We start from the raw sequence: 25,953 nt of genomic DNA, 5'->3' as shown, positions 1-25,953 counted from the left end.
AAATGGAACGGCCTTAAGCAGGTCACTTTCTATGGCTCTAAGGCATCGAGCAATGAATGGAAACAACAGAAAGACAGAATTTGGCTGAAGTCAAGAAAAAGCTTTGGAAGGGCCACTGCTGCATGGGGAAGGAACCACTTGATGATAGAGATGCTCCAGGAAGGGCAGGCTGGAAGGGGATGCCCACATCAGAGCAAGGGTTCCACGTGGTGGCTCTGAAAATTCCCCCATCCCTGAACTTCTAGGACAATATGACAGAGTCCACGTGCACAGAAGAGCCCTCCTACTGCACTCATGCAATCCTGCCTCAGAGTCGAGAGGAGGCTGCCAGTCCTTACCGCTTCCACACGCCAAGCTGTAGGCCGTGCAGCAGGACCAGCAAGCAATGACCTTGATGTCCATCTGCTCGGAACCACAGATAACTCAGGCCCTGCACCAAGCAGCCGGGCAGCAGCACAGCCAGGGCCAGTCCCCCCAGAGGAGTTGTCCGGCGGTGAAGTAGTAAACCACAGTGCAGAGGCCTGCGGGAGGGAAGAGGAAAGACCAGGGTCAGGGGAAGGCTGGAGGGAGACTGGGTCCCCAGCCAGCACTGTTTCTCTGCCTCCAGCAGGGCTCTCAGCTAGACCCAGCCCATGAATGTGCAGAGCCAGCTGTCAGTCCAGGACAGGTGTGAGGTTGAAGGAAAGGCCAGGCCTTTCCAGGGGACCCAGAGGATCAGACACCAGGTCCTAGGAAGGGACTGTTGGATGGCACAGGACAGCAGCTGCAAAAAACACCCAGCATGAGGTATGTGCTCAAAAAATGTTAAGCCTCCTCTCTGTGGCTGCTGTCTTCATTTTACCTTTGAGGATGGTAGGGTGGAGTAACCGGGTGGGCAGAGTGAGACAGATCCAGGTCGGGATCTGCATCCCCATCAGTGACAGTGGGGTGGGAGCTTGTATCTGTCCAGCACCAGCAAGTGCACGATGTATAGTCATCGTTTTATGTGCCTATAATTTAGATTTTTCCATATTAAAAGTTTAAAACGGACTTATGGTCACACGAAGCTGCGATAGCAGAAAGAGAGCACTGCCCGCACGCTGTACAGATAGGAACCTGCGGGTGTGGACAGAGGAACCAGGGTCCTGCAGCCCTTCCTTGCTCCCCGAGCCCTGTCATCTGCTCTAACCACTGTGGGTTTCCTGCCACACACCGCAAGCCAGTGTCCCTGCACAAAAAGTCTGTAGAGGAGTCACTGCCCCGCCCAGGCTGAGGAATTCGGAGACCTTTGCTGCTCCAGACTAGGGGAGAAGGAGGGAGAATACCCACGCGACCGCCTGGAGTGGGTGCTGAGACGTGGGGGTCCTGTCTTGTCTTAGCCCTTCTCGGCCGGGGGGCTCGACCTGGGAGCTTTGGTGCGGACCTCACAGGGGCTCCTGGTGTGGCTTTGAAACAGCGCGGCGGGGGCGCCCTTTTGGGGACTGACAGGGATGGCTGTTCAAAGAAGGGACCCCGCTAACAGGTGTCAGGAACTGGCTCCCAGGGGTCTAGTTCAAAGCCTACGCCCGCGAGGGTCTCTAAGTACGTGGGTGCTTGGGAGCGGCGCAGAGTCCCTGGGGGTCGCGAGGGCGGGGGCCTCCTTAAATCCACCCCAATCCCCGGGACGGCGCCAAGGAAGAGGAGTCTGCAGGGAGCAAGGCGGAAGTGCGCGGAGGCCTCCTCTCTGGCACCGAAAGAGCTACCAGCTCAAATTGGAATGGCACTAAACAGTGTTGCCATCTTATGCGGCCGGGACCCGGCTCCTAGCGCGACTGGGGTGTCCCGGGCAGGTTGCCTCCAGCCCGTCCTAAGGCCCTAAGCGGAGAAAGTCCTCCAGGGCCGCGCGGACACCCAGCCCGGTCCCATCCCCCAACCCCTCAACTCGGGACCCTAAGCTGCCTCGCCCACCGCAGAGACCCCCAGGCTGGCTGTGGTGATGGGAAAGCAGGACGCACCCATGAGGAGTTCAGCACATCTCACACCCGCAGCACTTGGCTGAGTTCAGGAGGCCGTTCTGGATGAAAGGGCGGGCTCCAGGCGCCTAGGCGCCAGGCGAGGATTATTTATCCTTGGGGGACCATGCATCTGCGGAGGATCGTGCATCCGCAGGGCGATCGTGCATCCGTGGGGGTCTCATGTGATGAGGATTTTTAGGCTGGTTACTTTTAAAACTACAGATAAGAAGCAGGCTCCGAGGAGTGGAATTTGTTTGCCCTTTGACTCACATACCCATGCCTTAAATTTAGCCCTAACCCTCAACTTGGGGCAGCAGCAGGAGCTCTGACTGCCCGTGGGTCCTGTCCCCACGCACCAGCTCTGCCTGCCCATGGGCCCTGTCCCCATGCCAGCGGGGGCAGCAGAAGCACCGGCAGCAGAAGCTCTGACTGCCCGTGGGTCCTGTCCCCATGCTATTCTATACTATTCTCTAAATAAAAGAGCACTCCTGCCAGATCTTGAGAGTCTAAGAAATCTTTCTTTCGACTCCTCGGCTCACCGACCCCGCATCATCATGCACGGTGCACCATGCATCCTTGGGAGGAATCATGCATCCACAGTAGGATCGTGGATCCGCGGGAATCCAGGAAGGACTGGACTGGGGTCCTCAGCCGGCGGGAGGGGTGCCGTCGTGTTTGCACTTGCGCGCAGCGTTGTGCCCGGGCATAGATAGGCTGCCTGCACCTACTGGGATGGCGCGTGCGTCCCAGGGCATCTGGGTGGATTGGGGTGTTGGAAGGATGAGCACGGCAGGCTTCCAGGCCTCGGCTGCCCCGCACTCATGCGCTCTCCTGTCGGCCGCCAACAGCAGGGCGGAGAGCCCCAGGACCCCCGCGTGCATCCTCCGCGCCGGGACCCCGGCCCCCACCTCCTGCCGCCAGGCCCGCCTCCTTGGCCCCCGCCCCTTCCCTTGCCCGCCGCCCCAAGGCGGGGAGATTTCCGGCCAGAGACCCGCCTGCCAGGGGCATTTGGGCCTGAGCTGTTAGGATAACATGTCTGGTTCTGCTTTACCCAAGTTGCCAGCAGGGCGGGGAGGGAGGGCAGCGTTTCTGGTTCCTAGGAGGAAAGTACAAATCAGATCCCGCTTCATCATGTGGGCAGCAGCCTTTCCTCTGCTCTTTCCAACCTTCTAATGGGCCCTGGAAAAGTGCTTCCCGGTAGTTATGACTGCAGGCAGGTTAGTCAGAGGATGGTTAAACTGGTCACCGCCTCTGGGCCACTGAAAGGCAGTTGGGTACCCACCAGTCAGAGAGTGCCCGTGTCTGTGGGAGGAGTGGGATTCCAGGCCTTAATTGGTCCTTGGAAGTCTTATAGGGGGTAGGGGGGTTATCTGGCTACTTCTCTGCTTCTCTTGCCCAAATCCATTAGGATCTCTGTCCTCGCTAAAGATTCTCTGGATGGACTTGAGGGTTAATCTGGGTTCCAGTGTGTAAGATGGAAAGGTGGGCACTAGAAAACCATGTCTCAGGATCTCAATCTCTATCTATCTATCTATCTATCTATCTATCTCTCTAAATCTGCCCTATAATTTAAGGAAGAAGTGGTACTTTGGCATGCTGATGGTGATGATGAAGTTGGAATCTGTAACTCCTAAAGCAGGCAATAGCCAAACTCTTGCTCCTTTTTATTTTGGGGCAGCTTTTGGTGCCGTCCTTGAGTCAAGGGTGTTTCCCATCCCCAGGAACTTGCTGCACTGATCAGGTGGTGGGTGAGGTGGAGCGCTCCCTCCTTCCCTGGGCAAGTCCTGCAGCAGAGCCACCCGCCGTGGAAGAACGCGCCCTCTTGAAGGGAAGAGCAGAGTGGACGGTGCAGCCGAACCTATGAAACTCTTCTGGTTGTTTCCCATTTACCAGAATAACACCACAGAGTCAGACATCTCTGGTTCCTCCCTACAGTTTCACTGTGCTTCTGATCAAATGCTTTATTTCCTTAAAGGGAATGTTTACTTATCCTGAGAGCCTTTCCTCCCCTCCTCATGCCCAGTTTGCCATCACGCTTCAAAGCCTTTGCTGTTTTCTCATCAGAAGTTCCAATTCTGATCTTCTAGGTCTCTCTCCTTTTCAGAGAGTCAGCTCTACCACACAGACGATCAAAACGTCCTGTAAATATTCTGAATCTCTTCCCTCTAATCCAATACAAGCGTGCAGTCCCGAGGTCTGGGTTTCTAGTTTTCAGCTTGATTTTCCCCAAAATCTTTTTGTCAAAATCCCACTCCCTCTCCTCTGCTACAACCTCCCCTTTCATTGATTCCAGTCCCCAGAAGCTCCTTTTCCAAGTTGTCCTGCAAAGAGAGAATGTCACAGTTTGTACACACTGGGAGCAGGATTCCAGCTGCTAGAAAAGTAATATAAAATTGAAATCACGTACAGGAGTTAGGATTGGGAGTAGGGGGTGTTTTTGGTTGAGGAGGGATCACTGTGGTATTCCATGCATTTCAACTTTTAAGACAAAATATTTCCCCTAATTCCTACGTATTATCTGAGCATCTGGATGTATCCCATATCTCATATGTTAAAAAACTAGGCACTGCTTTAAAAATTTGGAGGCGGATCTTTCTCCTGAGACAGCAGCAGTATGAATAAGAGCTCTAGTCAGTGTCTTCTGTCTTGAAGCTGCGGGGGCTGTTGTTGAAAGGAAAAGTAGAAAACATCTTGGGGAAAGGGATTATTTTCCCAGGGCAATAGCCTCAGCTCAGAAGAGAGTGGTTTCTACCCCAAGTCAGAGCCATGAGATGAAGTAGACGGGGAGTGGGAGTGGGTGGAGCAACCTCAGAAGGTAGAGAAGCATGTCTGACTAAGTGTCCACACCTGACGCTATATCTAAGCCTTTTGTGGCAGATCTAAAAAGGACGACGAATTCCTTCTATGCTCGCGTGCTCAGCTGTCTGCCCTGTGACTTTCCCACTTCTGCATTAAGGGGTGGAGCTTTTTCTTCAACCCTGGAATTTGGCTGGCCTGTGAGTTCCTCTGACCAAGAGAATGTGGGAGCAGTTATGTTGTATGAGTTCCCAGCCCAGGCGCAGAGGCCCCGCAGCTGCTTCTCTCTTTCTCTCTGTCTCTCTCTCTGTCTCTCTCTGTCTCTGTCTCTCTCATTCTCTCTCTTAGCACCCGGAGCCTGTCCTGTGAAGAAGCTGGACCAGCCTCTGACCGTCCAGCCTTGATGTCCCCTCAGTTAGACTAAACTAGAAGGGACTTCCTCCTGATTCCAGGTCCCTGACCTCCCTGTCCTTAGAGCATTGACTTAGAAAACTTGTCACTGTGAACTCTTTCTCTGTCCCTTGGAGAGGTATGTAAATCTTTTGAAAAGTCCCTTGCCAGTTTTACAGCCCAGGAATGTCTTTCTTAGGGACACAGGGTACCTCTTTGAAATGTGACTGTCTGGGGGATAGAGCCGCTGTCTCACTATCTCTGGGGGTGGTAGGGACCTAGCTTTGGGGATCTCTGGGGAGAAAGAGCCCAACTCCAGACATAAGCGAGGCCGTCTGTGACAGCCCAGTCCCGTCCCAATGCCGTATGACTGCACATGATCTCCTCTGGGAGAAGCAGCCCAGACTATTGGGCCACAGAATGAGGAGCACATACAATCTGTGTTGCTTTAAGCCACTTCATTTTGGAGTGTTTGGATACGCAGTAACAGACATGGATGTGCTTCCATTGGGTCATCATTTTGTGGCGTGGGCAGGACTTGTTTTGACTTAGTTGGCCAAAGCAACAGGAAAAATGAGTATCACCCCTCAGCTCCAGAAGATTCTTCAAAGCCCACCTTGTGAGGCCAAAGTTGAGACTCTGCAAAGCGTGTTCCTCCTTTGCCTGCCCTTGGGTTCTGCAGACAGGAGCCGCAGAAGATGGGAAGGCAGAGGAGGAGAAGGTGATTGGTCTTGCTGCTGTCTTCCTGCTCCTGTTGTGAATCCCCAAGCAATGGCTGTCCACCCTGGAGCTGAGGTCTTTTAGGCTGTCATTGTCGGCACTCCCAGAAACAGCCCATGATGCCCTAGAGGAGCTCCCAGAGTGGCAGGCTCGCAGCTGGATGGGGCTCCTTCTCTGAGTCTCTGGGTTCTTATAACTCCAATGTCTTCTCTCAACTGTGCCAGTCCTTTGTTTGGGGGCTGCATCCCGCCACTGTCACTCTACTGTTCTTGTTTTGCTGTTTCATTTCTCCAACTCTTTTATCCAGTTCCCTCCTTTGAATTGTCCCTGTGGAAACACCTAGTGCAGATTCTATAGAGACACAGTCTTCAAAACTCTAGTGACTCAAAGGCTGCTCCTACGTGGCCTTGAACTAAGTAGTGCGTTGAACTAAATAGTCAGAGGAAAGTACCGCAGCACCCCTTTACCAAGGGATTGTTTCTAGAATCATGGATAGAGCCGACTGGATGGCAGATGATGAGAAAAGCTAACGGATTGTATGAGCATCAGGGGAGAAGGGCATGAAAACTCAAAACCCAAGTGAGGGGAGAATGTATTGAGAAAATTTCCATAGTTACATCCTCACTACGTCACAGGATTCTGCTTGAGCACCGTCTCTCCCCCTCCCTGCAGCATCCAGGTGGTGGTTAGAGCATCATGAAATCGCTGTCCTGGCTCACAGAAGGAAGAGGGATTGCAGGCCAGGGCTATTTTGCAGTGTCTGCTGACCTCAGATCTTGACCCTCTTCTGCTTATGTGTCTCCCTTTTCAAGACTTGCTCAGACTCTCCATGCTTTCCTGCCTGACTCTCATTTGAACTTGTTTCGAGGAGAGGATCATGAGCGGGGAGGTGCTGCTGACGGCATGGGCATATGCTGCCAAAGGGGCATATTTAACTGCCAGGAAAGTGCAGAGATCATGGAGCTCAAACACCAATCTCTAAAGTGTGTTTTGTTTGGATTAAATTGGAAGCATCCCCCTACTGGAGACAAGGAACCACATATGTGTGTGTTTGGGGCAATGGCTCATGCCCACACTGTCCCTCATCATGGACCAGGCAGTGTTCCTGGGAGGAGCAGGCCACTCTGTCTCATGAGGCAGCAGTGCTCCTGGAGACTTGGGGTGAAGGGAGGGAGGAACGCGAGGCTGACTCCGTGCCCTCCAGGAATCTGTAAACAGGGTGAGTCCCTTATTGATTCTGTGTCAGGGGTTCTGAGGACATTGTTCTTCTCCTACTTTGTAAGAGCTGTTACAGCAGGTGGTGGAATTCCTCAGTGCATGTTCTACTGAGAGTGTCAATAACGAACTAATGTTAATTGCCAATCGAAAAGAGAAGAAAAGTGGTCATGCAGGCCACCCAGCATAAACTAGCACCTGGTGGACATAGGCATCCCCACCTCTGCTTTCTTCTTCTTCTCAGCACGGGTGTCACTTAATGAGTTGATTTTCTCATTGTCCATCTGCCTCCACTGGAATGTCATACCCAGGAGGAGGGATGAGATCTGAGTTCTTCACTTCAGGACCTGACACTGATGCAACACTCAATAAATACTGGTGGCGTGAATGCATGCAGGGGTCTGGGGTTATAAAGGATGATGATTTGCACACATCCTGATCCCTCGGCCAGTCACTGTGCAGACTTTTCCTTCTCTTCTGCACTCTTTAGCATCCAACAGCCCTGGTGGATGAATGTTCAGGGAGAACCCAGGAAGAGGTGAATAATTCTCATGGGTAGCAGGAAGGGGAGCTGCTATTAAGCCAGGGAAGGGCCTTCCCCGTGGGCATGACACAGCATGGACATGCAGGGTGTGTGCGGTGAGATGATTAGACAGCAGGAGAGGGCAGGGGGCAGATGCAGCGGGAGAGTTAGGCTCAGACTTGGAGAGTGTTCTGATTCGGGGGCTGTGTGGGCAGAGGCAGGGGCTCCAGAGGTCTATGTAGGAAGCATTTAGATAGAGCAGTGAGGCTGGAGGGTTTGGGGGATGGTTTCGAAGCTACATTTGTTTTGCAAGTTCTTGGCGTTATCTCTAGTTCATCCTTCCTTGGGCAGCTGTAGGGAGGAGCCTGCAGGAGATGATGGGGGTGTTAAAGACCCCGCCTTCACCTCCCTGACTCAGTCCTGCTCCTGGGTGTAGAGAGACACGGCCGCCTCCAGTCACATAGAGTTCCACAGGGAAGGGGAAGGTCTGAATGAAGACATTCAGGGGCTTTCAGCACAAATGACGTCATAGGGCCCCTCCCCTCTAAACATTCCAAAACCAATACAGTGTGAAGGGCAAAAGAAGTATAAAGGAGACGAGAAAATTCTGATTTTTCTCGGCAACAACTAGTCATGCATGATATTTTTCAGCAAGTTCAACCACTAGCATCACGTCTGGGACTATACTTGGTAGGACTCTGTGTCCTGTCTTCAGAGCAGAGCCCGGATACATCTTGACATTTTTCTAGAGAATCTTGTCTCTAAGGCAGCATTTGCGAAGATCAGAGCCTTCCCCCTAAGCCAGTAATCCCTCTCACACAACCCACTGACCCATAAAGGTAGAAGGGCCCAGGATACTCTTTGTGGTCGATGGAAGAGTGGCTATCATTGTACGTCTCCCTGAATTGGACCTCAATTGTGTGACTTTGCATCTCCTCCCCTCGGCAGGTGATGTCTGTTTTCATTACTGTGGAATCTATGTGGTCAGAAGACTTGCTTCAGTCAATAGAAGACAGCAGAGGGGGCCTGTTATGAGCCTAGACTTCAAGACACCTTGCATGGTTCCTTTGGTTCTACTGGGACCCTGGAAGCCACGATGAAAATAAGCCTGGGTGAGTCTGAGATGAGCTGAGTCTTGGCTCAGAGATTCCCGTTGTCTCAGCTAGAAGGCAACCCCAGCCAACCTGGAAGCTGACTGCAGATGCAGGAGTAAGCCCAGGTGTTCTGGACTGAATTGTGTCCCCCTAAATTCATATCTTGATGTCCTAACTCCTAGTACCTCAGAATGTAATCATATTTGGAGATTAGATTTTTAAAGAGGTAATTAAATCAAAATGAGGTCATTAGGGTGGGCCCTAATTCATGATGGCTAGTGTACCGATAAGAAGACAAAGTTTGGACACAGGTGTGCACAGCGGGAAGACCATGGGAAGATACAGGGAGAAGTCAGCCATCAGCAAGTGAGAGACAGAGGCCTCAGTAGCAGCCAACCTCGCTGCTGTCTTGATCTTGGACTGCAAGCCTCGGAAATAGTGAATAAATAAATTTTTATTGCTTAAGCCACTGGCTGTGATCGTTTGTTATGACAGCCCCAGAGGACTAATAACCTGGTAAGCGTGACCAGAAGAATCACTCAACTCAGCCCAGCTCCTCTGGCCAACCATGGATTCATGAGCTCAGTAGGTACTGGCTGTCTTAAACCACTACCTTTCGGTGTGGGGTTTCACAGAGTCAAGTGATAAACTTTTGAAGGCCCAGGAAATGACTCAGCATTAATGGAAAACAGAATAAGGTGAATTCCTGGATAATACCCTCCTTTTCTCCCCCTGGACACACATCTGCCATATATGGGGACACTACAGTCACCTTCCCATAATTAGGGATCTAGAATCCCCTCTTCCAGCACACACCTGAACCCCAACATTTCCATGTAAAAGCATCTCCCATCTCAGGCACTCCAGGCCTCCCCACTCCTAGGCCCGTTATGCACGTGTCAGTTCCCTCGCTGCTTCCACACACGTCTCTCCCAGACACTGTTACATGTAGTAATCACTTTCTTAAATGCAGCATGGGTTGTTTCTTTATTTTCAGGAAATAATATCACAGCACTTTCAGAGTTATAGTCAGCCCTTTATTTAAATCTCTGGGCTCCTTGTCCACCCATGTCCTTCAGCCGACCATCCACGCAGACAGCATTTCTTTATCCCAAACCAACAGGAACCAAGACGTTCATGATCTTCTGGGCAAGAAAACCATTTACACTGGGCACCAGCCTGAATGCACTCCTCTTCTGAGTCTATGCGCTGGGTGGAGGCTGTGGAGAGGAAAATCTTTCGGTCACTAAGTAGGGACTAATATTCCCTGTGAATATGGGGACATGACACGAGCCCTGAGGAGCCGGCAGGAGAGGCTCCTTCTGCAGGCGCCTCCCTCAGAAACCCTATGGAGCCCCCGCTCCTTCTGCTCTGCTGCCACTGTTGCATTGGTTCCTGGCGGGCAGGACAGCCTCTGCTCTAAAGAGGGCAGGTACTGAAGTGTCTGCCCCGAATGCTGACTCAAGGCTCCCCTGCCTGCCCCCCAGCATCCAGCCCCTGTTCCAGATGCTCAAGGGGACTCTGTGCAGCCTCACGCAGCCTGATGAGAACCACCTCACACTGCACAGTCCCAGCACGCTCTGGGCACAAAAGGACAGGAGAGATTGGGCCAGAGGAACTGGGCAGAAAGAGCAGACAGGGGTCAGGGGCCTTCCGCCCTGCTGCCCTCTGTGCTGCATCCAGGCCTCAGCTGTGGCAGGGGTGTGGGCCTGTCACCGTGGGCCATCTAGTCAGAGACCACACACAGTAAAAGGGCAGGGATCACAGAGGGGGAGCACACCTGGCGTGTCTCTGCTGCTCTGCGAGGCCCCTCCTAAGCTCTCCCTTGTTTGTCCTCAATTAGACTCTGTACGACTCTGGGGTTTGTCCTCCTTTTCAGGAGAAGACAAGGTTGAGTTTGAGGACAGCTCAGAGACTTGTCTAAGTGCACACTGTGAGTCAGCATCAGAGCTGAGAAAAACACACTGGTGTTTTGACTCCTGGCTCCAGCTTTCTCCTTTATCCTGGGCTCTCTCCCAGGCAGGGAAGTCGCACAGTAAATGAGCCCTGGGGATGGCACCTCATTATCCCCATGGCCTCTTCCAAGGCCTGAAAGCCTGGGCTGGCCCCGTGGTGTTGTCTCTACCTACTCACTGGGTTCATCTTCCAGGGAAATGACCCCAAACTTAGCCTGAGAGTTACTGAGGGCCATGTTTCAGTCCATTAAGAGCATGCTAAGAATCTCCCATGAGACATTCATTCTTTGGTTGATACTCTCCTTGATGCTCAGATTTATTACTTATTTCCAGACCCTGAGCCACTCCACTTATATGGCCTGTGTCCCATTCCCTGGGCATGAGACCCCCGTGCCCCACACCAGCCTGGCTTCAGAGCTCACCTGTGGCAAAGTGAGGAAAGAGGATGAAGCAGGTCAGGAGCACGAAGCAGAGACACCGCATGGTGAACGCCGGCTGGACCCTGAGCAGCAGGAGAAGATGAGGAGCTGCTCTGAGACTGGGACCCAGCGAGGCTGCTGCAGGCTGAAGGAGCCTCTATTTACAAGGCTCCTAGGTGCTTGCACAACATTTGATTCTGGAAGCTTGCCTGCTGTGATCCTGATTACAACACAACTATTGACTTTTGTGCATGAGACACTGTCCGTTATGCAACCCCTCTCCCTCAGGCACACCGCTCTGGTGGGAATGGCTTCACTTCCCGCTCCTGTGTGGGATGCTTAACCCACACACCTGACCTCAGAGAGTTTTCCAGAATGGACCCCTAACCAAGGCCCCAGCAACTAGAAGGGAGATTCCATTCACCGAAATGATGATAAAGGGTGGGTTGTGGTGGAAACTTCCATGACTGTGAAGCCCAGCATGTTTGTTCAGTCATTGGAGAAAGAAAAGCTCTTTTTGTCTTGAAAGGTACAAAAACAACATTGCCCCAGGATTGCAGTAGCCATCTCGCTTTTGTGAAGAAGTGGGTCTGGGCATAAATCAGACACTGTTGAAAATATTCTGGGTTCCTGGGGACATTGGTCTGCATAGGGTCCAAGGTCCCCGAAGGCTGACCTTCTTCTGGATTGCTCAAACTGTGGCCCTGGTTTATTTTCTCCAGTTCAAGCTGAGTTTTTGGTTATCTGCAATTGCAAGTGTGTTGGCTGGCAATGAGATTTGAGGCTGTAAGACAGATGAAGCCCAGTCATGATGGGGGGCCGCGCAGGGTTGGTGGGGGCTCCTGGGAACAGAGCTGTGCTTTTGTAGTAGTCAGGTAAAGCAGTGCTTTCACATGTGATATGGGGGGAGTGTTCTAGATTCATGTTAGCTATCACGGGACCCCTGGAGATGCTTGGGGGAGGTATTTGCAGCCATAGCTTTGCTGTGCAGTCTTCATGCACATTCTCATGGGCCTCCTCTGCTGTTCACACCTGAAGTAGAAGCAGGTGTGGCATGTCACGGTGGTCATGAGAAGGATGAGTGCACACTTGACCTGTCACGATTTGCTCTGATAACAGCGAGTCCTGAGAAGACCAGACTCTCCTGCAGCAGGAGTGAAGTCCCTTCTTTCTCAGTGAAAACAAAGACAAAGGTAAGCTGTTTGCTAGTTGTTTTGTAACCACAACAAATCAGCAGAGAGCATGCCCTGTATGAAACAACAAGGTAAAGGTTCAAAGATCGAGGTTGCTCCCCTAAGCGAGGCTGAAGACTCCAGTCCCGGGCATTTGGAATTTAGGCCTCAGTCCTCGTTTTTGGATGGATCACTGGGTGTGTGGCACATCCTTGCTTTTACCCAGATTTGAACAGCAGAATGGCCCCTTGGCCCAAGCAGATGTAGATGAAGTGTGTGGTTTTCTGTGTCACATAACCTGAAGGTCCTCCCCACAAGGCAGTGCCAGGTGGGGTTGTACTTCTCGTCAACGTCCTTCTCCATAGGGGCCACAATGTGCTCCTCTGTGTTGTGTTTCTCCAGCACCTGGGTGGGGGTTAGAGCTGGATTCCTTTCCTGAGGCCACTGTCACAAATGACAAAAACCTGGTGGCTTCAAACAACAGAAAGTGATTCTCTCAAAGCTGAAGAGGCCAGAACTCTGAGATCAGTGTCCCTGGGCCGAAGTCACGGTGTTGTCTGGGCCATGCTCCCTCAGAAGCTCTAGGGAGAGTCTGTCCTTTGCCTCTTGCAGCGTCTGGTGGCTGCTGGTACCCCTTAACTTTCAGCCACATCTCTCCAGTCTCGGTCTCTGTGGACCCAGTGCCTCCTGCTCTTCTGTGGTTTCTGATTTCCCTCTGCATCTGTCTTATGACTTGTGCTGGTGTTTAGGGCACATTGGAAAAGTCCAGGATAATCTCCCATCTCAAAACCCTTAACTTAATCACATCTGCAAAGACCCTTTTACCAAATAGGTCCGTTCACAGGTTCTAGAGCTGACAGCTGATGCCCTGGCGTCATTGTTCAGCCTTCCACAGGGGCTTTCAGAAGTCTCCAGTTTCTTCACAAAGGACCAAGGAAAGCAAGGCTCAAGCTTCATGGTCACAGTGCTGCATCAGCCTTATGTGGTGGCAGGAAGTTGTCACCCACCAGACCAGCGGCTGCTTCCAGAGAAGCCTCTGGAGCTGCCTTCCTGCTCCAAGCTGGGAAGGTGGGAGCCATGGAGGATCCACACCCACAGCAGGGACATGACGGGCTCTTTTTGCTGACCCCTGGGGAAGGATCAGGAAGCAGGGCCTCACCTTAGATTTTGAAGTTCAAATGGGGAGACTCCCCCCTGGGTCTGACTGATCTGGGTCTCACTGGCCTCCCCATCACGGGAGAAGACATTTCCCAACACTGCGTGGGCAGTGCTGGCAGAGTGGACCGTGGTCAGTGTTTATCCTGTTATTTCATCAGAAAGTCGCTTTTCCCACTGTCAGCGGGCCACCAGAGTTTCGCATTCCTCACTGACCTATTGCTTCCCAGGAGCTGGAGAAAGGTGGGCTGTCCATGACTTTCATTGTCAACAAGTCCTCAGTAATGTCAGGAACCCTGCTTTTCGTGGTGCTTTACCAGGGGCGAATGAAAGATCTGATTTTGGATGGGTGATTACTGTAGCACTAGTTTAAAGTGAACTGACAGCAGATCTCTGGTCCAGGCTCACAGGGGAGGATTATACTGTAAAGGGCAGAACAAGGTCACTGAAGGTAAGGTGTATGATTTGTGTTCTTCACAATCATGGCCCACATGTGTGTGTTTCATGTGACAAGGCCCAGATGCAGGTTTGCTGCATGAAATGAAAGACATCCCACATCTGGGGTTTTTGCCCCAAAGTCTTCCATCACAGCACTCATGGGGCACATTTTCCCCACGAAGAGGAGCAGGTGAAATTTGCCACATGAGGTGAGGTACCACAGACACTCCCATCAGGCCTCTTTGTGACTGCTCACCCAGCTCAGAGGAGGCCCCCGTGTGGTCCTTAGGGGTTACCCATCACATTGGCATCTGGGAAGTTCCCCAGTGTCTATGTTGCCCCTGCTGGCACCTCACCCAGCTCTCAACATTTCTGGCCACAAGGCACCCAGCTCTGCTTCTCAGGCTACCTGCATTTGGCCCTGGAAGGGACCACTGAGACTTGGTTCTCACTTGGAGGGAGACACATCCAAGGTTTAAAATCGAAGGTGTATTTGCACAGGTAATCACCGAGGGCAGATGTTCTTGAACAGAGTCAGGCTTAACAGTGATGAATAATGAACAATAATCAGTGCTTCAGGACAAATGTAGCTTTCCCAACACAACACACAAAAATGTTTCCCTTCTTTAATATAATTGACTGAAAACATAAATGTTCCTTTCCTTGAATACAAGGTGTTTTCCTTGTGAAACTTTTAGTAGCTTTAATGGCATACATTAATTAGAATTTTTAACCCTTTCAGACCCTAGGTTTTAGTGAAAACTAAGAAGTAAACAGTTATGAATCATCTTTTACATTAGCATTCTATAACTTGGCAAATTTACAAATGCTTTTTATTATTTTTGGAAGCATGCTACTTCATAGTACAATCTTTGAATAAAATGCAAGACATGTTTACTAATAGATTCAAGGATTTTTTAGTTTCTCTGTAGTAAGAGGCCCAAAGTAGACACACCTATCTACTCTAATTAACATCACGGATTTTATCTGCCATGGAAATGACCTAGATATGCAATAAATTTCAGCATTTAACTCAATTAGCAAAACTCTAAGGTTTCAAGTTAATAAAAGGTTTTGAAATTATTTTAAGCCCATACACCATAACACAGAGTGACTGTTAAAAATTTCACCTAACTCTCTTATCATTTTCACGTCTATTTAATTTACGTTTCCATATTGATAATTCTAGAAATGTATTTATGTTAATCAATCCAACAAAGTAAAATAAGCTTCCTCTTGCCAAAGATTGTTTTATATCATGTTAACTTGAAAAACATTTGAGTTTGTTTCTGATACATTTATGGAAATGCTTGCTTTCAGAACCCTAAATAGAGCTCTTTGCCATCTGGAGGTAAGATATCACACGTATATGACATATACATAGACACACCACAGCTGTTGTTTTAAAATTACCGAGATGAATCATGTGCAGTTGTGTAAAGCTCACTAGTTATGAAAGAATAATGGAATCCAAATTTTGTTTTAAGCCCTTTCAAGCAATATTTGTGAAGAAGACCCACAAGATGCTAGATTTCAGGCAAGGGTGCATTATGGCCATTTTTCTTGAATATTTCCTTCCTTTTTCCTCAATCTTAGAAATTGGTGATGGGCTGGCTATCAGTTCCTGGAAAGGTGAGGCAATAAGCCTTTTTGAGATAAAGGAAATGGGTGGACTCTGAACTGCCTCTAGAGCTGCTTTATGCTTTTGCAAAGCTTTGTAACTTGAAAGGAGTTGTTCTTAATTTCTCAGAAATTTGGGATCAAACTTCAGTGACATTGGAGGTTAATCGATGGGTCCAACTACATCATCCTAATTGGCTTCTTTCCCTCTGGGTGCTTAGTTTTATCTTAACTTAGAGAAGAGGCCAAAAAATTCTTATCAGGCTCTGAATATCAGCTTCTAGTTCGGCTGCATTTCTCGTCATATGTTGTTAACTCCTTTCACATGTCTTCTCTGGTTCCGGAGGGACAAAGAGTAACTACCTGGTGGTATTGAACAATTCCATTACCTTTAACATAGCTGAGTCCCAGAATGGCTGTCGTAGTTTCATTAACTCTGGGAGAATATTATGGGGGTGTCTGTAAAGACATGGCACAAGATATTAAATGCATGGCTCATGCAGTTAGATCAAGGAATGTGTGAACCAACTTTTCCTAAAGCAGATTTCTTACATCACTGTCAAAGTCTCATTGAGACACTATAACAAAATGAGAGATTGGCAGCTGATCCTTTTCACAGTGAGCTCCTGAAAGATGAAGACTTTAAGAATCATGGACTTCCAGCTGGAGATTTCGCTTTTTGAGAAACACACCAGATAAAAGACTCTTTTCAGCCCTGTTGGAAAGGAGCATAATAGGCCTCTCCACCTGAGTGGGTTTCATTGCCTGTTTTTGATAACGAGCTTCAACTGACAAAGGCAAAATTCTCCAAACCAGATGAGAAGAAGACGGCATTTGTTACAGGCAGCTGTGCCAAGACTCCGGACCCGGCCTGTATTTCCAACCTTATATCTCCTCATGTAAACCTTTGTAATGTGTAAACTGTACACTTGTGTTATAATTGTTCCATTTAAGCTTTTCAGAATACTACCATCTTTCAAGAAAGTCACTGGTTTGGAACAGACTGTTTTTGAAGTACAGGTGTTTATAGAGTAGCTCCTAATGGGACTCAGTGTTTATGATGAACAAATCTCTGGCCTTGGCTGCTGCCTGGATGGTTAAAACACTGAACCTTGAATTTCCCTTGGAAACAGGGAAGGATTCTCTCTGAGCGAACATCTGTTGCCCATCTTCTGCTCTTTAAGGTCAGATGGTCTTGTGGAGTGGTCCACTGGTATGGCCACCTAGCAGCTATATTTTTCCTTCCTTGGGGCTTCATCTTCCATGAAGATGTCGTGTCACATTTAGAAGCCCTGACTAAATTTACTCAACAAGCTGTTACTGATAGCCAAGCAGGGTTGACCTTATTAAATACTGAAACGTTTTCAATGGGAAAGGCTGGCCATCAAAATAGAATTTCCTTAGAAATTCCATCAACATCCCAACATGATATATATACAATGATTCCGACTGGATGCTGTGCTTTTATACCTGACGAGTCTTTCAACGTGTCATCTCTGCTAAAGCACATGGAAAAGCAAGTGAATGCCTTAAGTGATCTTACACCCAGTCTTGGTTTGTTTGGTTGGCACTCTTCAGGTATTGATTCCCTTTTTTGATCCAGATGGCCATTCTTATTTCTACTTCTCTTTGGAATTCTTGTATTAGTCATAATATTCAAACTGAATACTATTTCCTTTACTCAGTGAGGTAAGACTGGCGTACAGGCTTGAGTAATTCTTTTGCAGTGACTTGAGATGGTCTATCGATCTTACAACCCTTTTCTCTTAAAGACTGTTCCAGAGAACTCAAGTTAATGTTAATCTTTACAAATAATGAACTTTCATCATTGTTATTGGACCCATTCTACAACTGGAAACAATGTGAGCCTGAAGAGTCACGTAAAAACAGCTGTACAATGTTTGTGCAATGATAAAAGCTTAACAGAAAAAGTATTTAGCCTATGAAATGCTTCCTCTGTTAATATAGACCTGTATGCTTATCAGACTATTTCCCACCAGTGTGGATAACTGGCCATATCAATGAGATAAAGGCCTGGCACTGAGAAACATGATGGGCCCAGAGCAGGCAGCAACCATCTTGGTGCTGAGGGAGGATGCTTTCAAAATCAATGCATCCTAGAAGGCATCACTCTAAGTGACTTATCTCAAGTAATCAAAGATTTACTGAGCAAAAGGGTGATAATGATGAATAAATCAAAATCAATAGGATATATCAGAGTATATGAGCAAGCCATTTGGTTTAAAACTAACTCTGTCTGACCTTGTTTTCAAAGGGTTCTGAGGTGGCTTATTGACTAGGCATTGTACATCTGCTTTAAACGTTTATTATATACCAAGAGAAGAATGGTGCCTTTAAAAATGGGGATGGACCTTCCCTATGTATCAGTATTTCACGAAGAACAAGGATCTCTTCCTGGGATCTAAGGATTAATTACCAACCTTCTGTGTTCATCTTGTGACCATTGGCCTATTGATCACTGATCTGCTGTACCTTGTAAGGATCTCATGAGAGTAGTAATAGAGAGACTCCTGTCATAGACGCTGTATGCTCTTTGTTCTGAGATGGTAGATAATCACTTTATACACCCCACTTCATTGGTGCCCTTCCTTCCTTAGAAGGCCCCAGGCCATAGTTCTCAAACTTGGCTCATAATAAATTGACCCCAATTTGACTTATACATTGAGTATTCATTATTTGCATCAACAACATTAATTTAGTATGCATCATTTAGAATAAAAAGGAATAATAAATTTACATTTTAAGTCATATTTCTCATAAGGTACTTTATCTCAGGAGGTTTGAGTTTTTCGGCTGTTTGTAGATTCTTCTGCCTTGTTATGAAGTCACTTACAGTGATCCCTTCTTAGATGCCAATCAGGACTGTGCAAAACACAATTCCTTTGGCTCCTCCTACAGGTGGTTCTGTGAACTACAACTTTCCCAAAGGCTCCTTTGCAGGCCCTGATTAGAAAAAAGTCTTCAAAATTCACCCTGGCTGGCGAGTGTGTCTGCCTCTGAGGGGCAGGGCCTGGGTGAGGACGAGGTGAACTGTGTGGGGTGTGAGTGGAGAGGAGAGGGCCTCTGCAGTGGGGTGACTGGGTACCCTCCAAGGGGTGAGGAAGTGTGCACAGACCAGGGCTGTGTTAACAGTGTGTGTGGATCCATAGGGGGTGGTGTTTATCAGTGGCAGAAGACCTGTGCTTCACAAACAGCCACAAAAGAGATCAGCAGAACCTTCCAAATCTGAAACAACTGGTGACTCATGTGCCTCGGTCCAGTCGTACATAGCTGCAATCTTAAGAGTGTGGACAACACCCTTGCAGGCACGAGGCCCACAGCTACTGTAAGTCCCTGAGCCTAGCAATCACTACTCTGGGTGCCTACTCATTTAACAGGGAAACTACAACAGGAGTGTGATATTAGAGCTTGTAGCCAATGGTGCTGGGGCTCCCCTAACCCTATTTATAAGCAGCTGGCAATGGGTGTAAAGCCTAGACTCCCCGGGTAGCTACAGATATAGCAAACCTTCCACAGCAGAAGGACACAAGTAGCCCACACAGGGGTCACTCCTGGATCATCTGCACTGGTGATAAGAGGGAAGCACACTGTTGGCCTCAAAAGGCATCTCTTTCAGAAGGCCACTTCTCCAAGACCAGGAGACTTAGCTGAAACACCTAATACATAGATATAAGCACAGAGAAAGAGGCATACGTAGGAGGCAAAGGAATATGCTCCAATCAAGGGAGCAGGAGAAAACTGCAGAAAAAGAACTAAATGAAACAGAAAGAAGCAATCTACCTGATGAAGAGTTCAACCAAAAGGTCATAGGGATGCTCACAGATACTGGGAGAAGATTGGATGAACACAGTGAGAACATCAACAAAGAATCTGATTATATAAGAAAGAACGAATCAGAAATGAAGGATACAGTACTGGAAATGAAAAACTCACCAGGGGGACTGAATAGCAGAGTAGAGGATATGGAAGAATGGATCAGAGAGCTGGATAAAAACTAGAGGAAATCACCCAAGCTGAAGATAAAAGAATAAAGAGTTAAAACGAATGAGAACCATCTAAGGGAAGTGTGGGATAATACCAGCTATCTTTTCTGACCACAAAGGTATGAAACTAGAAATCAGCTACAGGAAGAAAATCAGAAAAGTCACAAACATGTGGAGAGCAAACAAAATGCTACTGAACAACGATTGAGTCAACGAAGAAATCAAAGGAGTAATGAAAAAATACCTGAAGACGAATGAAAATGAAAATAGGACATGCCAAAATCTATGGGATACAGCAAAAGTGGTTCTAAGACAGAAGTTAATAGCAATTCAGGCCTACCTCAACAAACAAACAAAAAAATGAAATAAACAATCTAATAGTGCATCTAAAAGAACTGGAAAAAGAAGAGCAAACAAAGCCCAAAACCAGAAGAAGGAAGGAAATAATAAAAATCAGAGCAGAAATAAATGAAATAGAGACTAAAAACAAAAAGAAGAAAAGAAAAGAAAAGAAAAGAATCAATGAAACCAAGAGCTGGCTCTTTGGAAAGATAAACAAAATTGACAAACCTTTATCCTGACTCACCAGGAAAAAAAGACAGAAGGCTCAAATAAAGAAAATCAGAAATGAAAGAGGAGACATCAAAAGGGACACTTCAGAAATACAAAAGACTGTAAGAGGATACTTTGAAAAGCTATATGGCAACAAATTGGATATTCTAGAAGAACTGGATAAATTCTTAGAATCATACAATTTTCCAAAACTGAAGCAAGAAGTAGAGAATTTGAATAGACCAATCACCAGCAGTAAAATTGAAACAGTAATGAAAAATCTCCCAAAAATAAGAGTCCAGGAGCAGACAACTTCCTTGGTGAATTCTGCCAAACATTCAAAGAAAACTTAATACCTATCCTTCTCAAACTCTTTCAAAAACTTGAAGAAGAGGGGAAGCCTCCTAACTCATTCTATGAAGCCAACATGGTAATGACACCAAAACCAGAAGGGACAACACAGAAAAGGAAAATTACAGGCCAATATCACTCATGAACATTGATGCAAAGATTCTCAACAAAATACTAGCAAATTGAATACAACAATAGATTAAAAAAGATCATACATCATGATCAAGTGGGATTTGTTCCAGGGATGTGCAGGGATGGTTCAACATCTGCAAATCAATCAAGGTGATACACCACATTAGCAAAATGAAGAATAAAAATCACATGATCATCTCAGTACATGCAGAGAAAGTATTTGACAAGATACAGCATCCATTTATGATAAAAAGTCTAAATAAAATAGATAGAGAAGAAAAATACCTTCACATAATAAAGGCCATATATGACAAACCCACAGCTAATATCATTCTCAATAGAGAAAAACTGAAAGCTATCCCTCCAAGAACAGGAGGCAGACAAGGATGCCCACTTTCACCTCTCTTATACAACATAGTATTGGAAATTCTAGTCAGAATGATCAGGCAAGAAAAAGAAATAAAAGGGATCCAAATTGGAAAAGAAGAAGTAAAATTGTCACTATTTGCAGATAACATGATTCTATATATAGAAACCCCTAAATAATCCACTAAAACCCTTATAGAAATAATAAATGAATACAGTCAAGTTGCAGGATAGAAAGTCAACATACAAATATCAGTAATATTTCTATACACTAACAACAAAGTAACAGACAGAGAAATTAAGAATACAATCCCATTTACAATTGCAACAAAAAGAATAACATACCTAGGGATAAACTTAACCAAAGAGGTGAAAGATCTGTACAGCAAAAACTATAAAACATAGTTCAAAGAAATTGAAGAAGACACAAAGAAATGGAAAGACATTCTATGCTCTTAGATTGGAAAAATTAACATGGACAAAATGTCCGTACTTCCTAGGCAATTTATACATTCAATGCAATCTCTATCAAAGTTTCAAAACATATTTCACAGAAATAGAACAAAGAATCCTAAAAATTTATATAGAACAATAAACGACCCTCAATAGCCAAAGGAATCCTGAGGAGAAAGAACAATGCTGGACGTATCACCTGCCCTGATTTCAAAATATCCTACAAATCTATAATAACAAAAACAGCATGGTACTGGCACAAAAACAGACACACACATCAATGGAACAGAATTGAAAGGCTAGAAATAAACCCAAACAGCTATGGACAGCCAATTTTCAACAAGGGAGCCACGCGCTACCATGGAGAAAAGAGAGTCTCTTCAATAAATGGTGTTGGGAACTGGACAGCCACATGCAAAAGAATGAAAGTAGACCATTATCTTACACCATGGCCAAAAATCAACTCAACGTGCATTCAACCTTGATGTAAGACCTGAAACCATGAAAGTTCTAGAAGAAAACATAAGCAGTGCACTCTTTGACATCGGTATGTGCAGCATTTTTTCAATACCATGTATAACATGGCAAAGGAAACAGTAGGAAAAAAAAAAAACAAATGGGAGTACATCAGACTAAAAAGCTTCTGCACAGCAAGGGAAACCATCAACAAAACGAAAGACAACCTAACAATTGGGAGAAGATATTTGCAAACCATATATCTGATAAGGGGTTAATATTCAAAATATAGAATGAACTCATATGTCGCAACAACAAAAAGCCAACAACCCAATTAAAAAATGGGCAAAAGATCTGAACAGAGATTTCTCCAAAGAAAACATTCTGATCGCCAACAGGCACATGAAAAGATGTTCACCATCATGAGCTATCAGGGAAATGCAAATCAAAAAAACAATGAGATGTCTCCTTCTCCAGTCACAATGGCTATAATTGACAAGACAGGAAACAACAAGTGTTGGAGAGGATGTGGAGAGAAGAGAACCCTTGTAAACTGCTGGTGGGAGTGTAAACTGGTGCAGCCACTATGGAAAACTGCTTGGAGATTCCTCAGAAAATTAAGAATTGCTCTACCATATGATCCAGCTATTCCACTGCTGGGTATTTATCCAAAGAACTTGAAAACACAAATGCATAAAGATACATGCACCCCTATGTTCACCCCAGCCTTATCCACAATAATGAAGACTTGGAAGCAACCTAGGTGCCCATCAAGAGACGAATGGATAAAGAAGACGTGGTATATATACACACTGGAATACTACTCAGCCATAAGAAATGATGAAGTCTGGCCCTTTGTGACAACATGGAGGGAGCTTGAGGGAATTATGCTAAGTGAAATAAGTTAGAGGGAGAAAGTCAAATACCATATGATCTCACTCATAACCGGGAGATAAAAACAATGACAAACAAACAGATAGAGACAGAGATTGGACTAGCGGTTACCCGAGGGAAAGTGTGGATGGAGGAGGGTGAAAGGGGTGATTAGGCCCATGCGCGTGGGCATAGATTGTAATTAGTCTTTGGGTGGTGAACATGATGTAATCTACACAAAACTCGAAATATATTACAGTGTACACCTGAAAGTTGTATAATGTTACAATCTAATGTTATGTACAAAAAAAAGAGAAAGTAACAACCCCCCCCCCCCAAATTTAGGATTTATCATACTAAAATACAAATTAAAAGAAAATTCAGCCTGGCTTTGCCGAAAGGCACTCCTCCTCCTCCCGTGTTGGCTCTGTGAGAACCCAGTGGGCTGGTGCCGGGAGCAGGAAGGGACCTGCTGCTTTCTATTTAATTGTCAAAGCTTTCTCTAAGGAAGGAGATTTCTGACTGTTTGGCTTATTTTTAATCTTGGGATCATTGCAAACCATGCAGTTCTCATGCTTGCACTGGCTGTTCCACATTTCAGAGCCAAACTGGCTCACCTCGAGTAATCGCACGTTCTGGCTTTAGCTTCTTTTTCAACACCTCCTCCCTTTTCTCACTTCTGTTTTATTCCTGTTCTTTTAAATTCCATATTTTTTTAGTTACCTTAACTTATTTTTTAAAATAAGAATTGATATAGATGACTAGTCATTTCTGCCAACTTCTAAGTTTTATGTCTCTCTTCACTTCTCCATTTCAGTTTTAGGATATGTAATATTCATGGCATCATTTAAGAAACTTTTGCAGGAGTGTGGGGAGGACAAGAGTGGAGTCCCCGTCGGACACCAGCTGCAAGAATCTAAGCACTTACGGGGACTGATGTGGTCCCCATCTCTGAAGATGGCACTGGATCAGATGGGCCCCAGGGGCCCCACAGAGCTCCAGAAGGCACATTCATGTGGCATTTATTCAGGAAGCATCTCTCAGGTGACCAGTACTGACTGAAGTCTCCTTTGTGCAATCAGATGTTTGATGGGGAGAATGTTGCTTCACTTTTTCAATAGGTTGTCTGTCTTTGAGGTCACATACTTGGTGACTACAGGGGCCCAACCCCTCCTGTTTTCTCACCAGGTTATTCTCAGGGCAGGGGGTGACATGGTAGGTAGTGCTCACAGAGACCCCATGCTCTGTGAGTCCAGTGAACAAACCATCTCTGCTCTCTTCCCACTAGCAAGGGTCCAGTGTTCTCAGAGGAACTGCACTGTGTGGACACAAAGGCCCAGTTTTGGGCAACATGGTTGTGGCTCAAATGTGCTTGGGGTGTCTTTAGAATCTAGGGCTCCAGCTCTGAGGGCTCATGAAATCCGGGGGGGTGGCCTGATGTCCTTCTCAGAAGCAATCTCGGCCGCCTACCTGAGACTACTCTGGGTGAGAAGGGACCTGTTCCCTCCTCAGACTCAACTGAGATATCAGAAACCTCACTTCATCTCCTTCAAGGAAAGCCCTGGGACTAGCTCAAAGGCACCAAGAAGAGCCAGGAGCACAGCCTGAGATCCGAGACTTGCAGTGACTCCCTAACACCCTTCCAATCTGTGGCGTCTACAAAGCCGTGAACACTTACTGCACGGCTTCACTGACCGGATCCCCCAACTTTTCTCCATGTTTTATTCCTGGAAACTCTATGGATTAGGATGCAGCTGAGAGCTGAACCTGCTGATTTACGGCAATCACTGCCACATCCCTCCTGACACCCCAGGCATCCAGGTATCCCAGCGAGAAGACTACCTTACCTGAAGAGGGGACCACAGGTAAACCGGCAGGACACTAGGCCCATCCAGGCTGCTTTCTTATGGAAAAAACTGGTCCTGACTCCCAAATGCCTTCTTCCTGCAATAAATGCTTGATGTAAATATCACCAGGCCCTCTTGGCTCTCTAGTCTGTGGGTAAATCTATGCCACTGACTGATGTTCACTGACCAATGTCATAGGTGTTTAAACGGAACGGCCTGCAGCAGGTCACCTTCCAGAGCTCTAAGGCTTCGAGCAATGAATTGAAACAACAGAAAAAGAATTTGTCTCAAGTCAAGAAAAAGCTTTGGAAGGGTCACAGCTGCACTGGAAAGGAGCCCCCCGATGCTAGAGATGATCCAGGAAGTGCAGGCTGGAAGAGGGAGGCCCGTATCAGAGCAAGGGTTCCACATGGTGGCTCTGAAAATTCACCCATCCCTGAGCTATAGGACCATGTGATAGAGTCCACGTGCACAGAAGAGCCCTCCTACTGCACTCATGCAATCCTGCCTCAGAGTCGAGAGGAGGCTGCTAGTCCTTAGCGCTTCCACACGTGAAGCTGTAGGCCGTGCAGCAGGACCAACAAACAATGACCTTGATGTCCATCTGCTGGGAACCACAGGTAGCTCAGGCCCTGCACCAAGCAGCCGGGCAGCAGCACAGACAGGGCCAGCCACCTCCAGAGGAGCTGTCCTGCGGTGAAGTATTAAACCTCAGTGCACAGGCCTGCGGGAGGGAAGAGGAAAGACCAGTGTCAGCGGAAGCTGGCCTGAGCCTGGGTCCCCAGCCAGCACTGTGTCCCTGCCCCCAGCAGGGCTCTCAGCTAGACCCAGCCCACAAGGGGGCAGAGCAGCTGTCAGTCCAGAGGGCCGTGAGTTTGAAGGAAAGGCCAGGGCTTTCCAGGGGACCCAGAGGATCAGATACCAGAGTTCTAGGAAGGGACTGTTGGATGGCACAGGACAGCAGGTGCAAAAAAACCCCAGCATGAGGTGTGTGCTCAAAAAATGTTAAGCCTCCTCTCTGGGGCTGCTTTGTTCATTTTACCTTTGAGGATGGTAGGGTGGAATATCGGGGTGGGCAGAGTGAGACAGATCCAGGTCAGGATCTGCACCCCCGTCTGTGACAGTGGGGTGGGAGCTTGTATGTGTGCAGCACCAGCAAGGACACGATGCACAGTCATCTTCTTATGAGACTATAATTTGGGTTTTCATATTAAAGTTTGAAACAGATTTATGGTCACACCAAGCTGTGATAGAGGAAAGAGAGCACTGCCCAGGGATACAGACAGGAATCCTGCCGGGTGGACAGAGGAGCCAGGGCTCCAGCAGCGCTTCCTTGGTCCCCAAGCCTTGTCATCTGCTCTAACTACTCTTGGCCTCCTGCCATACACTGCAAACCAGGGTCCCTGCACAAAAAGTCTCTGGAGGAGTCACTGCCCTGCCCAGGTTGTG

At 47.4% G+C, this 25,953-nt stretch overlaps 2 long non-coding RNA genes across 2 annotated transcripts; one reads left to right on the top strand and one right to left on the bottom strand.

Moving 5' to 3' along the window:
* Positions 1–1,361: 1,361 nt before the first annotated feature.
* On the top strand, positions 1,362–17,402 carry LOC138921079 (uncharacterized). Its single transcript, XR_011433340.1, has 3 exons — positions 1,362–1,501; positions 8,566–8,729; positions 11,000–17,402. It is a non-coding gene; the product is annotated as an uncharacterized lncRNA (long non-coding RNA).
* LOC106782650 (uncharacterized) lies at positions 9,671–25,228 on the bottom strand. Its single transcript, XR_001379917.3, has 4 exons — positions 24,692–25,228; positions 24,505–24,601; positions 11,089–14,389; positions 9,671–9,931 (listed from the first exon to the last, which is right to left on the bottom strand). It is a non-coding gene; the product is annotated as an uncharacterized lncRNA (long non-coding RNA).
* Positions 25,229–25,953: the final 725 nt, after the last annotated feature.

This window comes from Equus caballus, chromosome 27 (genome assembly GCF_041296265.1).
Source record: "Equus caballus isolate H_3958 breed thoroughbred chromosome 27, TB-T2T, whole genome shotgun sequence".
NCBI classification, from domain to species: Eukaryota; Metazoa; Chordata; class Mammalia; order Perissodactyla; family Equidae; genus Equus; species Equus caballus.
Note: the sequence above shows the minus strand (reverse complement) of the source record. Positions and strands in the feature narration are given on the sequence as shown.